The sequence below is a fragment of the Rhinatrema bivittatum genome, chromosome 8 (assembly GCF_901001135.1).
Source record: "Rhinatrema bivittatum chromosome 8, aRhiBiv1.1, whole genome shotgun sequence".
NCBI classification, from domain to species: domain Eukaryota; kingdom Metazoa; phylum Chordata; class Amphibia; order Gymnophiona; family Rhinatrematidae; genus Rhinatrema; species Rhinatrema bivittatum.
Window position 1 is genome coordinate 208,698,596 of NC_042622.1, and position 18,870 is coordinate 208,717,465.

At 47.0% G+C, this 18,870-nt stretch overlaps 1 long non-coding RNA gene across 1 annotated transcript in view; it reads right to left on the reverse strand.

The window, feature by feature from the left end:
* LOC115097222 overlaps positions 1-15,929 on the reverse strand; it is a 39,526-nt gene extending 23,597 nt beyond the window's left edge. Inside the window, exon 1 of the long non-coding RNA XR_003858241.1 lies at positions 15,697-15,929. This is a non-coding gene — a long non-coding RNA (uncharacterized LOC115097222). The remainder of the gene's footprint in view (positions 1-15,696) is intronic.
* Between the last annotated feature and the right edge of the window lie 2,941 nt (positions 15,930-18,870).

Below are 18,870 nucleotides of genomic sequence, written 5' to 3' on the forward strand. Positions count from 1 at the left end.
CAGCAGCCGAAGAAGTAAACCAGCCGGCAGCTCAAAATGAGAGGCCCGATGTTCCCATGCATGCGTGTGCGTCCGCGCACAACGTTACCTGCGGGCGCACACAGCTTCTGCTTCTTCCCCCCTCGTAAGCAGGAAGGCGGGAGGGCTGTGGTGGAGCTCATCCCACCATGGCCCAATGACAACAGGAGACCTGCGGGATTGAGGTGGATCTCATCCCACCATGGCCCAACGACAATGGAAGGCCCAATGACAACAGGGAGCCACGTGTGTGTATGTGTGTGTGAGTGAGTGAGAGCCTGTGTGTGTGTGTGTATGTGTGTGTGAGTGAGTGAGAGCCTGTGTGTGTATTTGTGTGAGAATCTGAGTGCCTTTTGAATGTGTCTGTGTGAGAACCTGGGTGCGTGTGTTTGTGTGCCTGTGAGAGCCTATGTGTCACATAATGCATCTGTGAGAGAAAGGGAGTGTGTGAGAATGAAATTATTATTGTACGAGTGTGTGAGAGAGAGTCAATAAAATGTTTGCGGCACTACCTCCCCCAATCCACGACAATCTCAGGGTGATTGGAAATCAAAAGATCCCAGGTTTGGAGAACAAGAGATTTTTTTTTTAATCCTCATTAGTTTTAATTATTGGGTTTAATTTGATGTTTCTACTCTTTTGAAATATTTTTTTTTTGGGGGGGGGGAATAGAACTTTTTTAATTATTGGAATTTTCATTACTTCAGATGTTAAGAAATATTTTTTTTGTGTTTGGGACATTTTGGATATTCTGTTCATTAACTAGTTTGAAATATTTATTATTTTTATGAATATAATTGTAATATTATGATTGATGTTTTATATTTCGTGATTTTATTATTTAATGTTTTATGAAGAATGGTAATGTTTCTATTTTTCCATTGTTGCTCTGCCTATAGAGGCTTGAGGTGGACTCCAGTTCAGTTCTTCTCAGTTCGTTTCTGGTTATACTTTCTGATCTCTTTATTCTGTATTTGGTCAGGGTCTCTCTGTGTTCTGCATATGTGACCGAGGTGAGGTAATTGCTAGCATGTGATTTCCGTGTAGGGATCTATAGCAGCCTGGTTTCCTAATAAGAGTTTTATTGGTGTTCTAGGGCCTGGTGTAATACGTGCAGTGTTGCCTTTTCATAGTTAAGGTTGTTAGGGTTGCTTTGGTAAGGGAAGATTACTCTATTGTAATGGTAATTCTGTTTGTTCATGGCTTTCTGAGGGCCAAGTTCACATCCAATATGCATTACAAAAAAGTCTAATTCCATAGGAGCTCCAAGTGTCTTTTTTGCAGAGTTTTCTGGTTGGCACCACAGCAGTGCATGTAAACATAATATGCATATTATAAGTGATATTTTTGCCTCAGAAAACTGTACTTTTGAATGTTCTTTGTCATGTAAACTTTGTTATAAATGCATAATTTGTGTGTGTCTGTAAAAGGTGTGGGAGTGTGTGTGTGTGTGTGTGTGTGGGGGGGGGGGGGGGGCGTGCATACAAGGCTGTAAGGTTTGCCTAGAGTACCTCATACCCTTCCCTATTCCATAGGCTCTGGGGTGCATATAGGGATCTATAGCAGCCTGGTCAGATTGCAGGAGGGAGCTGGGCTTTATCTGATGGGCCCGGGATGGGTGGGGGTTGGGGGTGGGAAGTAAAAAAGCTAGCACCGGCCCCACACACACGCAGAACACAGATCCCCCCCCCTCCCCCACACACACTAAATACAGAATAAAGGAACACAAATTAGCAGGGGCGGCTCAAGGCAATCTGGTGCTCGAGGCGAGGGATGAGATAGCAGCCCCCCCCCCTTCCCCCTCCCAAGGCACAGATCAGATCATCATGAGGGCCAGGGTGGGGACCCTTTGGAGTCTGGCCCTTTCGGTGAGTTCAAATGCTGCAGAAAAGGGGAAAGTAGGGATTAGCGTTCCCAGAGGAGTGGCAGATAGGAAGCCGAGATCCTGTCACCCACCCAGGAACCCTCCCCACTTGCATCCCACGTTTCCCCAGCGTTTGCCCTCTGGAGAAGAGGGCAATGGGTGAACGGTGGGGGATCTGTGTGTGGCAGACTCTCGCCACGGTCAGTGCAAGGGGATCAGGCGCCCTAGGAGAACTTTACAGCCTTGTGCTCTCTTTCCCAGCCCTCACAACACACACACACTAATAAAATTGTTCTATTATAATAACTGATTTTATATGAGAAAGGACATTCATAGGAGGTAAAAATATCACAACAACATGTTTATTGTATTCACATGCACTGCTCTGGTGCCAACCAGACAATCCTACAAAAAAAAAACAAAAAACCAAACCCACTTGGAATCCATATGACATTAGGCATATTGCAAAATGCATTCAATGTGGGCTTAAGAACATAAGAACATGCCATACTGGGTCAGACCAAGGGTCCATCAAGCCCAGCATCCTGTTTCCAACAGTGGCCAATCCAGGCCACAAGAACCTGGCAAGTACCCAAAAACTAAGTCTATTCCATGTAACCATTGCTAATGGCAGTGGCTATTCTCTAAGTAAACTTAATAGCAGGTAATGGACTTCTCCTCCAAGAACTTATCCAATCCTTTTTTAAACACAGCTATACTAACTGCACGAACCACATCCTCTGGCGACAAATTCCAGAGTTTAATTGTACGTTGAGTAAAAAAGAACTTTCTCCGATTAGTTTTAAATGTGCCCCATGCTAACTTCATGGAGTGCCCCCTAGTCTTTCTACTATCCAGAAGAGTAAATAACCGATTCACATCTACCCGTTCTAGACCTCTCATGATTTTAAACACCTCTATCATATCCCCCCTCAGTCGTCTCTTCTCCAAGCTGAAAAGTCCTAACCTCTTTAGTCTTTCCTCATAGGGGAGTTGTTCCATTCCCCTTATCATTTTGGTTGCCCTTCTCTGTACCTTCTCCATCGCAATTATATCTTTTTTGAGATGCGGCGACCAGAATTGTACACAGTATTCAAGGTGCGGGCTCACCATGGAGCGATACAGAGGCATTATGGCATTTTCCGTTTTATTCACCATTCCTTTTCTAATAATTCCCAACATTCTGTTTGCTTTTTTGACTGCCGCAGCACACTGAACCGATGATTTCAATGTGTTATCCACTATGACACCTAGATCTCTTTCTTGGGTTGTAGCACCTAATATGGAACCCAACATTGTGTAATTATAGCATGGGTTATTTTTCCCTATATGCATCACCTTGCACTTATCCACATTAAATTTCATCTGCCATTTGGATGCCCAATTTTCCAGTCTCACAAGGTCTTCCTGCAATTTATCACAATCTGCTTGTGATTTAACTACTCTGAACAATTTTGTGTCATCTGCAAATTTGATTATCTCACTCGTTGTATTTCTTTCCAGATCATTTATAAATATATTGAAAAGTAAGGGTCCCAATACAGATCCCTGAGGCACTCCACTGTCCACTCCCTTCCACTGAGAAAATTGCCCATTTAATCCTACTCTCTGTTTTCTGTCTTTTAGCCAGTTTGCAATCCACGAAAGGACATCGCCACCTATCCCATGACTTTTTACTTTTCCTAGAAGCCTCTCATGAGGAACTTTGTCAAATGCCTTCTGAAAATCCAAGTACACTATATCTACCGGTTCACCCTTATCCACATGTTTATTAACTCCTTCAAAAAAGTGAAGCAGATTTGTGAGGCAAGGCTTGCCCTGGGTAAAGCTTGGCCCTCAGAAAGCCATGAGTAAACTGAATTACAATTACAATATAGTAAACTTCCCATATCAAAACAGCACTAAATGCAAGCACTCAAACAGCAACAACCCCACCTATGAAAAGGCAGCACTGCAAATATTACGCCAGGCCCTAAAACAGCAATACACCTCCTATTTGGAAAAACAGAACAAGCCAGGCTGTGTGGCCCGAGCAGGAGCTACGCAAATTTTAAATAGCCGGGAAGGATGCAGCTGGAAAAGGGGGCAGGGTATGGGCCATACCAGCATAGCCTCTAATTTTCCTCAGCCAGCACATGCACCACTTTGAATCCTACCTTCTACGCCCCTTTTACTGATCTATCACAAGTAAAAAAAAATAAATAAAATACAAATACTCACTTCCCACTCTTTGCAGCAGTCCAGGTGCAAGGACGCCTTCCTGATGCTCTCCAGGCCCTGGACTCTGGGGCTGGCAGCACTTTGACTCCCAAAGCTATCACGGAGGGCACGTGCCTGGCTGCACTTATGGCTGGGTACAAGCAGCAGAGAAGGGACAGTACGGCGCATCGGTCGCTGTTCCTCTTTCTCTGGGTGACAGAGGCCAGTTTCCTCCTGCTGGAATCTCCCTTCGCTCCCCAGGGCCGGTCATGTGCCTCTGACCTTTTATCAGTCCTGCCCCACCATCCCAGTGCTGGGACAACACACTAAAAGGCAGGGAAAGATGTTAAGAGCTGAAGAAAGGCCAATCTTTCTCACGTTAAGAGCTGAATGCATACAGAAATCTGAGCTGTTAAACTGCTGCATTGCCAAAGGGGAAAGATTAAAAGAACGGGGCATGGGCAGGTGAGGGGGCATTTTAGTTCCCTTTCCCCTCGACCCTTCTCATCCATCTTCTTCCACTGAACTCTTTAGTTTTTCTTCTTAGCGAGGACAGGAAAAGACCAGCTGACCCATGCAGTCTGCCCGGTTATGCTTGTTCACACTGCTAAGGATATATTCCAGTTGCCAGCCATAAAAACAGACCATACTGGGTCAGACCAAGGGTCCATCAAGCCCAGCATCCTGTTTCCAACAGAGGCCAATCCAGGCCATAAGAACCTGGCAAGTACCCAAAAACCAAGAAGATCCCATGCTACTGTTGCAATTAATAGCAGTGGCTATTCCCTAAGTAAACTTGATTAATAGCAGTTAATGGACTCCTCCAAGAACTTATCCAAACCTTTTTTGAACTCAGTTACACTAACTGCACTAACCACATCCTCTGGCAACAAATTCCAGAGTTTAATTGTGCGTTGAGTAAAAAAGAACTTTTATCCGATTAGTTTTAAATGTGCCCCATGCTAACTTCATGGAATGCCCCCCTAGTCTTTCTATTATCCGAAGGAGTAAATAACGATTCACATTTACCTGTTCTAGCCCGCTCATGATCTTAAAGACCTCTATCATATCCCCCCTCAGCCTTCTCTTCTCCAAGCTGAAAAGTCCTAACCTTTTCAGCCTTTCCTCATAGGGGAGCTGTTCCACCCCCTTTATCATTTTGGTTGCCCTTCTCTGTACCTTCTCATTCACAATTATATCTTTTTTGAAATGCGGCGACCAGAATTGTGCACAGTATTCAAGGTGCGGTCTCACCATGGAGCGATACAGAGGCATTATGACATTTTCCGTTTTATTCACCATTCCCTTTCTAATAATTCCCAACATTCTGTTTGCTTTTTTGACTGCTGCAGCACACTGAACTGACGATTTCAATGTATTATCCACTATGACACCTAGATCTCTTTCTTGGGTTGTAGCACCTAATATGGAACCCAACATTGTGTAATTATAGCATGGGTTATTTTTCCCTATATGCATCACCTTGCACATATCCACATTAAATTTCATCTGCCATTTCGATGCCCAAGTTTCCAGTCTCACAAGGTCTTCCTGCAATTTATCACAATCTGCTTGTGATTTAACTACTCTGAACAATTTTGTATCTTCTGCAAATTTGATGGTTTGATAAATATTTCTCCTTATCCAGGACAGTTTTTGAAGGTCGTCCTCATGTGGCCTCTACCATCTTAAGCATTTGAGTGCACAAGATCTCCCACTTATACAGCACTCTTCTCTTCCCATAACTATCCACAAAGATTTGCGTTTATTTATTTGTTTGTTTATTTCTCAACTTTTCTATATCGCCCAACAGAAGAACTGGTCAAAGAGGTTTACAGCATAATAAAACCATAAACAATCAATCATATAAAACAAAAATAAAACCTCAATTTTAAAACTCCTCATCCATTACAAACATTTTGCTTTTTCAGTTTAAGACAGCCATGCCTTTACTTTTTTTCTGAATGATAATTCATTTCCAACCTGATTTCCAGTGGTGCTGAATTCCAAAGTTCCAGCCCACAAATTGAAAACATCTTCCTACAAAAGGCTTCTCTTTTTATCGCTTTAACCCCCTGGAACTACAAAAGAGGGCCATTTGCCAAATGTAAATTTCATCCTGGAATATATCTTTGTACCAGATTCGCCAGATATTCCGCTCCCTCATTATGATTCACTGTAAACATTAAAGTCATGATCTTAAACTTTATTCTTGCCTCAATAGGGAGCCAGTGCAATTCCATTAATTGGTCCTTCTTGGGTACCCAAACATCAATCTCGCTGTCATACTTTGCATCACTTGTAGCTGTTTCATAGATTTCACTGTCACCCCCATCAACATACCATTACAGTAATAACATATGGGGCATACCAATGCCTGGATAACAATCCGAAAAGCCCAAAAACTCAACCAGCCTTTAATTCTCCTGAGTTACTTTAATTTCATAAAAATTCTTTGTATCAACTGCTAGTAATAAGCAAGCTGCGAATAGAAATAAAAGTCATAATTTCAGTTGACGATATGCAAAGTTAGATGTCTAAAAAATAAGGGGATCCGTATTCAGTCGCTATGCGGCTCTGCTGGTTAGCTGGATAAACTGATCTGGCTAACTGGTATTGTTTATTCAACAACACAGCCACGCCACTAAATATACTCAGATATTCTTAAGTTAGCCAGATGAGTTTATCCGGCTAACTTTAGGACAGGAGTATGGGCTGATAAGTTGAGTCGAGTTAGCTGGATAACTTATCCAGTTAACTCAACTCCTCCTCATTTTAACGGGCCGATGCAGTACAGTACAGTGCGGTCCGGTGGAGCGCACTGTTAACCCGCATTTGGACGCGTGTTTTCGACCCACTAGTTTTACCCCTTATACAGTAAGGGGTAATAGTGCGTTGAAAATGCATGTCCAACCCCCCCCCCCCCCCCCCCCCCCCCCGAAACTAATAGCACCGGCAACATGCAAATGCATGTTGATGTCTCTATTAGTTATTCCCGCGCGATTTACTAAGTAAAATGTGCAGCCAAACCTCACATTTTACTTTCAGAAATTAACGCCTGCCCAAAGGCTGGCGTTAATTTCTGCCGGCGCCAGGGAAGTGCACAGAAAAGCAGTAAAAGCTGCTTTTCTGTGCACCCTCCGACTTAATATCATGGCGATATTAAGTTGGAGGCCCAAAAAGTAAAAAAAAAAGTAAAAATTTTAAAAAAAAAATTTTAAATCGGCCTGCAGCCCATAGGTCAGAAGACGGACGCTCAATTATGCCAGCGTCCGTTTTCCAAACCTGTTGCTGTCAGCGGGTTTTGAGAACCGACGCCGGCAAAATTGAGCGTCGGCTGTCAAACCCGCTGACAGCCACCGCTCCTGTCAAAAAGGAAGCGCTAGGGACGCGCTAGTGTCTCTAGCGCCTCCTTTTACCGCGGGCCCTCATTTGCAAAGGCCACGCTCCTGAACCGCACGCCCAGGAGAGTGGCTAGTGCGCGCGCCGGGAGAGCGGGCGCTCGCCTGCTCTCCCGCACGTTTTTCTGAATCGGCCTGAAAGTGACTTATCCAGTTAACTGGTGACTGCTGACCCTAGCCGGATATTCAGCAGCACCACTTAGCCAAATAAGAATGACTTATCTTGCTAAGTCAATTTCAAATATCGGGCTCAAGATTATATGGCACTAAATGAACAAATAGAAATAACAGGCATCTCAGAGACCCGGTGGAAAGAGGATAACCAGTGGGACACTGTAATATCAGGGTGAAAAAATACCAAAATGACACGACAAATCAAACTGGAGGAGGGGTGCTACTATATCTTAAGGAGGGCGTAGAGTCAAGCAGGAAAAAAGTATTGCAGAAAACAAAATACACACTAGAATTATTATGGCTAGAATTTCCATGTGTAATGGGGAAGATTATAGCAGTCAGGGTTATACCACAGCTTGCCAGGATGAAGAAACAGACAGTGGAATGCTACCAGAGATTAGAATGGCAAATACAATTGGCAACTCCATAATAATGGGATATTTCAATTACCCCAATGTTGATTGAGTAAATATCTCATCAGGACATGTTAGGCAGTTTCTAAATACCATTAATGACTGCTCCATAGAGTTACGGGTCCGGGAATTGGCAAGAGGGGGAGCTACTTTAGATCTAATTCTCAGTGGAACTTAGGACCAGATGCAAGCGATAAAAGTGGTGAAGACTCTTGACAACTGTAATCATAATGCAATCAAATGTGATATAATCACCAGAGGGAGGATATTAAGTAAAGCTTACTGCAGTAGCATTTAACTTTAAAAAGTGAGACTATGATAAAATTAGGAAATTAGAAAAAAATAAAAAGGAACATTTGTGAGGATGAAACATTTGCATGAGGCATAAGATTGTTTAAAAGTACCACATTGGAGGCCCAGATAAAATGTATTCCACATATTTAAAAGAATGAAGAAAGGCAAAACATGATAAAATGATGAGGTGAAAGAGGTTATTAAAGAAAAAAAAGATCTTTAAAATAATGGAAGGAAAATCCAAATGAGGAAATAGGAAAGAACATAAAGCAACAGCAAGTTAGATGTAAAACATTAATAAGGCAGGCCAAGAAAGAATTTCAGAAAAGGCTTGCCATAGAGGAAAAAATAGTAATAAAATCTTTTTCAAGTACATTATAAGTAAAAAACCTATGAGGAATTCAGTTTGTTCACTAGATGACCAGGGGGCACGCAGCAAGGACAAGGCCATAGCAGAAAAACTAAATGAATTCTTTACTTTGTTCTTTTCTGAGGATTACCAACTGGTTAAAAGATACAAAACAAAGAGTAGGGCTAAATGGTAAATTTTCTCAATGGAGAAAGGTGAATAGTGGAGTGCACCAGGGATCTGTTCCGGGACCAATGCTTTTTAATATATTGATAAATAACCTGGAAATGTGAACAACAAGTGAGGTGATCAAATTTGCCGATGATGCAAAAATATTCAAAGTTGTTAAATCACAAGAGGATTGTGAGAAATTGCAAGAGGACATTGCAAACTAGGAGAATGGGCATGCAAATGTCAAATTAAATTTAATGTGGAGAAGTGTAAAGTGATGCACTTAGGGAAGAGTAATCCAAATTATAGCCACACAATGCAAGGTTCCACATTAGGAGTCACCACTTAAGAAAAGGATCCAGGTGTCATAGATGAAAAAATGTTGAAATCTTCTGCTGTGTGCAGCAGCAGCCAAGAAAGCAAATAGCATACTAGGGATTATTAAGAAAGGAATGGAGAATAAAACAGAGACTATCATAATGCCTTTGTATTGCTCCATGGTACAACCTCTGGTGATTATATCCCATTTGATTGCATTATATTGAACTGTGGCAGTTCTGGTCACTACATCTCAAGAAAGATATAGGAGAATTAGAAATGGTACAGAGAAGGGCGACCAAAATGATAAAGGGGATGGAACAATTCCTCTATGAAAAAAAGCTAAAGAGTTTAGGACTCTTCAGCTTGAAGAAGAGACGTCTGAGGGGAGATATGATAGAGGTCTATAAAATAATGAGTGGAATGGAATGAGTACATGTTAATCAGTTGTTTACTCTTTTGAAAAGTACAAAGACCAGGGGACACACAATGAAGATAAAGAGTAATACATTTAAAACCAATAAGAGAATATATTTTTTTACTCAATGCTTAATTAAGCTCTGGAATTCATTGCCAATTGGTTTGGTGAAAGCTATTAGTATAGCTGCATTTAAAAAAGGTTTGGACAAGTTCTTAGAGGAAAAGTCATTTAACTATTATTAAGGTAGAGTTGCAGAAATCCACTGCTTAATCTTGAGATAAGCAGCTTGGATTCTAGTATCTACCCCTTGGAATCCTGCCAGGTACTTGTGACCTGGATTGGCCACTGTTGGAAACAGGATAGTGAGCTTGATGGACCTTTGGTCTGACCCAGTATGGCATGTTCTTATGTTCTTATGTTGGGGAGATACCCACACTAGTAACATTCTTTGAAGATAATGATTCAGAGAAACTAAAGCAAATATCTGAAAAACCTGAAAAGGTAATAAAGCAATTGGACAAAGTAAAGAGTAATAAATCACCAGAACCTGATGGTATTCACCTCAGAGTTCTAAAAGAATTAATACATTCCAATCAAGACCTGTTACTAGTAATCTGTAATTTATCATCAAAATCAGTCAATGTGCCTGAAAACTAGAGGATGCCTAATGTAACATACATTTTTAAAAAGGGCTCCAGTGTGAACCAAGAAACTATAGGTCAGTGAGCTTGAGATCAGATCCAGGCAAAATGATAAAAGCTATTCTTAAGAATAGAATTACTTGCAGATGGATTAACATAGTTTAAAGAGGAAGAGCAAACATGAATTTTTTTAAAACGTAACTCATCATATCACAGAATACCACACAAAACTCATATCACACCAAATAATACCACAAACTCTGATGCCCAATCCCTCATCCCACACCCAGCATGAAAGTTCTAGGTGTCCCCCAACTCCTCCCTCAACATACAGCACCCAAGCAAACAGGGGCCCACTTGCCATCCCAGAAACAAGATGGCTGCTCTTCCCTTCCCCCAGTCATATCCCCCCACCCTTCCCCCTTCTAAAGTGGCCCAAATCAGCAGAGGTGAGGAGGGCTGAGGCCTGGCTAGTGAAATTCCTGTATGAAGGGATGAGATCATGCACATGATTTATGAAGTTCAGATAAAGAAAAACCATTTTCCCTAAGGCTCAATGAATGGTTGTTTGTTTACAATGCATTCCATCCCTCTTTTCCAGGGCTGGATGCAGGCATCTGCCTTGGGTGCCACATTTTTATGGGCCCCCGGGGTGTTGGTGCTGACAATGCTGCTGTCTGGGCCTGTCTCCCCCGCCAGGGGGACTCGTTTCCTACAGAGCGGCCCCCCCCCCCCCCGACCCCCACAGCAGCAGCAACTCCTGGCAGCAAATTCAGCACAGGGCCGGCTGTTCTTGTGCGGAAAGGCCCGGTGGTGCCCTGCCCCTTGCAAGGGTTTCCATGGTAAAAGGACACCTGTGCGAGAAGAGGGGGGGGGGGGGGGCTGCTGCAGGGCCTGTCAAGATGCCAGAGCTCCCAGGCCTCACGCTGAATTTGCTGCAAGGAGTTGCTGCCTCTGTGGGCCCTGGGCGGACTCTGACGTGAGGGCGAGACGCTGGGAAAGGGGAGGAATTGGGCAGGGAGGGGTCCCTGTCCCCAGACCTCCCGTGACCACTGGGGAGGGAACCTCTGATGGCCTACGGGTGCCCTCTTTTCCAATCCATCCATGCTCTGCTTAGATTGTGAGCCCTCTGGGGATAGGGAAATACCTGCAGTACCCGAATGTAATCTGCTTTGAAGTGCCGGAAAGGGTAATATAAATAAATAAATAACTAGAAAACAAATACAATAAATAAATACTCTTTCACAGCTGTGTAAAGCAATCCTGCAGCCTGCAGCTATTTGTACTCTGGATTATAGAGAAATATCTAATCCCTGAAAAGACATTTCCCTGAACTGCAGGCTCTCACAAATAAGGAGTTCCTAGGATATAACCCTGTAACCTCAAGCCTGCACACACAGTGTCCCCAGCACAGACTCCAATACCCGCAGCCCTGCACACACAGTGTCCCCAGCACAGACTCCAATATCCGCAGCCCTGCACACACAGTGTCCCCAGCACAGACTCCAATACCTGCAGCCCTGCACACACAGTGTCCCCAGGACAGACTACAGTGACAGCAGCCCTGCACATACAGTGTCCCCAGCACAGACTCAAATACCCACAGCCCTGCACACACAGGGTCCCCAGGACAGACTCCAGTGACTGCAGCCCTGCACATACAGTGTCCCCAGCACAGACTCCAATACCCGCAGCCCTGCACACATAGTGTCCCCAGCACAGACTCCAATACCCGCAGCCCTGCACACACAGTGTCCCCAGCACAGACTCCAATACCCACATCCCTGCACACACAGTGTCCCCAGCACAGACTCCAATACCCGCAGCTGTGCACACACAGTGTCCCCAGCACAGACTCCAATACCCGCAGCCCTGCACACACAGTGTCCCCAGCACAGACTCCAATACCCGCATCCCTGCACACACAGTGTCCCCAGCACAGACTCCAATACCCGCATCCCTGCACACACAGTGTCCCCAGCACAGACTCCAATACCCGCAGCCCTGCACACACAGTGTCCCCAGCACAGACTCCAATACCCGCAGCCCTGCACACACAGTGTCCCCAGCACAGACTCCAATACCCGCATCCCTGCACACACAGTGTCCCCAGTACAGACTCCAATACCCGCAGCTCTGCACACACAGGGTCCCCAGGACAGACTACAGTGACTACAGCCCTGCACACACAGTGTCTCCAGTACAGACTCCAATACCCACAGCTCTGCACACACAGAGTCCCCAGGACAGACTCCAATACTCGCAACCCTGCACACACAGTGTCCCCAGCACAGACTACAGTGACTGCAGCCTTGCACACACAGTGTCTCCAGTACAGACTCCAATACCCACAGCTCTGCACACACAGGGTCCCCAGGACAGACTCCAATACTCGCAGCCCTGCACACACAGTGTCCCCAGCACAGACTCCAATACCCACAGGCCTGCACACACAGTGTCCCCAGCACAGACTCCAATACCCACAGTCCTGCACACACAGTGTCCCCAGGACAGACTCCAGTGACTGCAGCCCTGCACACACAGTGTCACCAGCACAGACTTCAATACCCACAGCTCTGCACACACAGTGTCCCCAGGACAGACTCCAGTGAATGCAGCCCTGCACACACAGTGTCCCCAGGACAGACTCCAGTGACTGCAGCCTTGCACACACAGTGTCTCCAGTACAGACTCCAATACCTGCAGCCCTGCACAAACAGTGTCCCCAGCACAGACTCCAATACCTGCAGCCCTGCACACACAGTGTCCCCAGGACAGACTCCAGTGAATGCAGCCCTGCACACACAGTGTCCCCAGGACAGACTCCAGTGACTGCAGCCCTGCACACACAGTGTCCCCAGGACAGACTCCAGTGACTCAGCCCTGCACAAATAGTGTTCCCTGGACAGACTCCATTACCCACAGCCCTGCACACACAGTGTCCCCAGGACAGACTCCAATACCTGCAGCCCTGCACACACAGTGTCCCCAGGACAGACTCCAGTGAATGCAGCCCTGCACACATAGTGTTCCCAGGACAGACTCCAGTGACTGCAGCCCTGCACACACACAGTGTCCCCAGGACAGACTCCAGTGACTGCAGCCCTGCACACACAGTGTCCCCAGGACAGACTCCAGTGACTCAGCCCTGCACAAATAGTGTTCCCAGGACAGACTCCATTACCCACAGCCTTGCACACACAGGGTCCCCAGCACAGACTCCAATACCCGCAGCCCTGCACACATAGTGTCCCCAGGACAGACTCCAATACCCGCAGCCCTGCACACACAGTGTCCCCAGCACAGACTCCAATACCCGCAGCCCTGCACACACAGTGTCCCCAGCACAGACTCCAATACCTGCAGCCCTGCACACACAGTGTCCCCAGGACAGACTCCAATACCCGCAGCCCTGCACACACAGTGTCCCCAGCATAGACTCCAATACCTGCAGCCCTGCACACACAGTGTCCCCAGGACAGACTCCAGTGACTGCAGCCTTGCACACACAGTGTCCCCAGCATAGACTCCAATACCCGCAGCCCTGCACACACAGTGTCCCCAGGACAGACTCCAGTGACTGCAGCCCTGCACACACAGTGTCCCCAGGACAGACTCCAATACCCGCAGCCCTGCACACACAGTGTCCCCAGCACAGACTCCAATACCCGCAGCCCTGCACACACAGTGTCCCCAGGACAGACTCCAATACCCGCAGCCCTGCACACACAGTGTCCCCAGGACAGACTCCAATACCCGCAGCCCTGCACACACAGTGTCCCCAGCACAGACTCCAATACCCGCAGCCCTGCACACACAGTGTCCCCAGCACAGACTCCAATACCCGCAGCCCTGCACACACAGTGTCCCCAGCACAGACTCCAATACCCGCAGCCCTGCACACACAGTGTCCCCAGCACAGACTCCAATACCCGCAGCCCTGCACACACAGTGTCCCCAGCACAGACTCCAATACCCGCAGCCCTGCACACACAGTGTCCCCAGCACAGACTCCAATACCCGCAGCCCTGCACACACAGTGTCCCCAGCACAGACTCCAATACCCGCAGCCCTGCACACACAGTGTCCCCAGGACAGACTCCAATACCCGCAGCCCTGCACACACAGTGTCCCCAGGACAGACTCCAATACCCGCAGCCCTGCACACACAGTGTCCCCAGGACAGACTCCAGTGACTGCAGCCCTGCACACACAGTGTCCCCAGGACAGACTCCAATACCCGCAGCCCTGCACACACAGTGTCCCCAGGACAGACTCCAATACCCGCAGCCCTGCACACACAGTGTCCCCAGGACAGACTCCAATACCCGCAGCCCTGCACACACAGTGTCCCCAGGACAGACTCCAGTGACTGCAGCCCTGCACACACAGTGTCCCCAGGACAGACTCCAATACCCGCAGCCCTGCACACACAGTGTCCCCAGGACAGACTCCAGTGACTGCAGCCCTGCACACACAGTGTCCCCAGGACAGACTCCAGTGACTGCAGCCCTGCACCGAATGAGTTCTGTCGCTGCGGATAAAATACAGTCTTCAGGTTACAGGAGCTGTTTTTATATTTGACTGATGCAGTCTTCCTTGCTGTGTTAACAGACACCTTTAGTCAGTGAAGACAAAGAAAGATGTAGTGCAGAAAGCCCACAGAACAGAACATTTATTCTCAGAGATGTCAAGTGACCCAGTCTGAGCAGAGAGACTTCTGGCCAGTCCTGGTGGTATTTGTAGTCCTGGCTTCTACCTTTTGAAATCAGCTTTGCAGTGACCAGAATGCACCAAGGTGGGGCTGTCAGAAATCCAGGACTGGGTCCCTTGTCATCTCTGAATTTCTTTCCAGTACAGCCCAGCTCCCACAGGCTGCCTTTCCATTCCCCCCTCCTAACATTTCCATCTTCAGCTCTGACCCAGAGTAAAGGCACCCGACAGCCCCCCCTCCCACACCCCCAGCACTGCAGGCTGTAGGGCAGAAGGTAAGTATTTCCTGTGTAGTGAGGACAAGCACCCAGCAAGGAACGCCCCTTCTCCTTTCAGTTCCCAGGCTGCAGAAAGCTGCCAGAAAAGCAGATTACATTAGCAATGCTCTGACAGCAGAAAAGTGATCCAAGGAGACCCTCCCCCTGGAAGCGTCTGTGATCCATTGTTAGACCAAATCCCTTGAAAGACTCCCCCAGAGCAGCCTGTCAGACCAGATCCTACGAGACACTCCCCCCGCTAGGGTAGCCTGTGATCCTTGAAAGTCAGCGCCCGCAGACATGGCCCTCACTTGTCTGCCCTGCAGAAACCGGTCCGGCTGCTCTGGAGTTACACTGCTGGCTCATCTGCTTCTCTCGGTCTCACCCACAGCAACCACCGACAGACACCCTGCCCTTTCAAAAAGTTGAAATATCACTGCGCTGAAAACACAAATGTTTTTACCCCGGCAGATGCAGAACCAGCGTCTTCGGGTGCCCCCAGGAAATGACAGCCGGCCCCCAGGCAGGCGAGCTGTGACAGCGGTCACACGGCAGCCCGGAGCGGGGACCCCTTTCACCCACTGCTGCTCAGCCCCTGGATTAATGGCTGCAGATACCTGCTGGCTCCTGCCATAGTTCAGTCACATGAGCCAGTCACACACTGTCCTGCCCTGCCCAAGTCAGAAGAGAACTGAAAGCACAAGGGAAAGCAAGAATTTCAGCACTGACACGTCTCTCAGGCCCGTGGGGAGTGCCCCCGCCCCCTGCAAGGCGCTCTCCCTACCTCCCTTCGGGTTGCAAAGGCTATATCCAGTGTCTGGCAAAGTAAGTTATCAGGAGTGCACTCAGAGGCCAGAACATTAATACCAGGTGCCACTACCTCCTGTCAGAAGTGCACAATTTCACCTTCTCCAGCAGTAGCACCTGTGCCCTGATATTCTCACACTGCAGGAGACAGGTGAAACCATCTCCTACCTCCCACTCTAAAGTGCCCCCATAATCTCAGCCTGCAGCGGCTTCACCCTGCTGCCTGCAGGGCCACCACCACCCCCTTCCCTCCCTGCAAAGCCTCACTCACAGACCAATGCAATAAGTAGTCCTGGGGGAATTTTGCGCTGCTGCGGAGCGCAGAATTTGCGTAGAATTCCCCCCCCCCTGCGCAGAATGGCAGAGGAGACCCTGGCATGCCACGAATTGAGCATGCGAAGATGAAGGCCCCCTTGTGTCATGTGACGCACTCTGCTCGCGGCGAAGATGAAGGCCCCAGCATGCCGTTCGCGGCGAAGATGAAGGCCCCGGTGAGAGTGAATGTCTGTGTGTGAGACAGGGGAGGGGGTGTGAGAGAGGGGATGGGAGAGTGAGAGAGCAGGGGGAGGGGAGGAGGTGTGAGAGAGTGGGGGGGGGTGAGAGAGTAGGGGATGAGCAGGAGGATATAGGAGAGGGGGAGGGGAGGGGGTGTGAGAGAGGGGAGGTTGAGAGAGCAGGGGGAGGGTGAGAGAAAGAGCAAGGGGGTGAGCAGGAGGGTGTGAGAGAGGGAAGGGGAGGGTGAGAGAGCAGGGGGATGGGGTGAGAGAGAGAGCGGGGGGGGGGGGGGTGAGCAGGTGGGTGTGAGAGAGAGCATGGGAGGTGAGAGAGTAGGGGGGGATGCTTGAGTGTGGATGCCAGAGAGAGGGAGTCTGTATGTGTGTGAGAGATTGAGAGCACGTGTATGAAAAAGAGAACGGGTGTATGTGAGAGTGCTAGCCTGTGTGAAGGGATTGTGTATGTTTGAGACCGAACCTGTGTTAAGGGGTGCATGAGAGAGAGACATAGGTAGCGTGTGAGGATGTATGTGTGAGAAAGGGAGCTTGTGTGTGTGTGTATGCAAGAGAGAGGGATCTGTATGAGGGGATATGTGTGTGCGAGAGAGAGTGAGAGAGTCTGTATGAGGTGTGTATGTGTATTAGAGAGAGGGAGCCTGTGTGAGGGGCAGTACTGAGAATGGGGTCAAACTCTGGGACTGGCAATAGAGTGGAAGGGGTTGAGCCTAGAGGTGGAGGGGAGAGATACTGGCAGGTGGAGGAGTTGGGGGCCTGAGAGGGCAAAGTGGCCAGGGGAGTAGGGAGAGTGAGTGGAAGGGACACTGTTACAGTGAATTTCTAGGGAAATTCTGCTCAAAATATTTAAAATTCTGCATCTCTAAGTAATAACTTTTTTCTGTATTAATTAAAAATGTAATTACTTAAAGATTGTCATGTAAATTGTGTTATTTTGACCAATATAAAGTTTGCAGAATTTTAAGTTTTTGTGCGCAGAATTCCCCCAGGAGTAAATAAGGTGCATCCTGCCTAGAGCATGATTTTACTTGTGGTTGAGTGTGAGTTTCGTGCAAGGAGATTAGCGTGTCTAAAACGTGGGCCCTAAGGAACACAATACCAGCTAGCACCCGTCGCATTTAAATTCCATGTAAATGAAGACATTAGCTATTCCCACCCGATGCAGGAAAGTGAACTCAAAGGCTGAGCGCACAACACACATTTAACTCCAGCTCTGGAGATGGAGTAAAGTTAACTCACGGTGGAGGGCTCATAGAACAACATAAAAACATTGTTCCTCTGTGTTATGATAAATGTATCCTCTTTAGTATCCTATTTACTGCTTCTCCGGTTTCCCTGGTCAAGTCAAAGTATATATTTTACAGCAGTTTATATATATATATTTTCGCTTCACCTTGTTATCTTCTTGTAGCTACTTATTAAATTAGAGGTTTAAAAATGTGTCTGAAGGAAATGTACAGCATGAGGAAAAGGTCAGGATTTTAACTGGGATCCTCAAAAGCAAAATATTTAACCAACCACCGTTTTTTGTGTGCCTTGATACCACTCTAATCTATATCTTCAAGGGAGAGAAAATGATATATTATTTGCTTAATCAGGGAAACCAGAGAAGCAGTAAACTAAGGCTTTGTCTCCTTGCACTCTTTAAATAACCTGTATGGTTAGAAAGTGCATTTTCAACAATTTAACATAAAAAAAAAAAAGCACTTTTGTAACTTTGTTCATCCTCCTGCTTTAAGATAGGATTACAGGGTGGCTTGAAGTGCAGTAGGTCCTTATCTCCCAAGTGAGGACTGACCCGGTGTTTGACTGCTGGGCCAGCTGGAGCTGGGGAAGCTGTCACAGTCCCTGTTGAGGGGGGAGGGGGGGTGCCTGGACTGAGTGTGCATGCATTCTGGGCTCCAGTGCAATGATGTCATAATGCCTCTATATCGCTCCATGGTGAGACCACACCTTGAATACTGTGTACAATTCTGGTCGCCGCATCTCAAAAAAGATATAATTGCGATGGAGAAGGTACAGAGAAGGGCTACCAAAATGATAAAGGGGATGGAACAGCTACCCTATAAGGAAAGGCTGAAGAGATTAGGGCTGTTCAGCTTGGAGAAGAGACGGCTGAGGGATATGATAGAGGTCTTTAAGATCATGAGAGGTCTTGAACGAGTAGATGTGACTCGGTTATTTACACTTTCAAATAATAGAAGGACTAGGGGGCATTCCATGAAGTTAGCAAGTAGCACATTTAAGACTAATCAGAGAAAATTCTTTTTTACTCAACGCACAATAAAGCTCTGGAATTCGTTGCTAGAAGATGTGGTTAG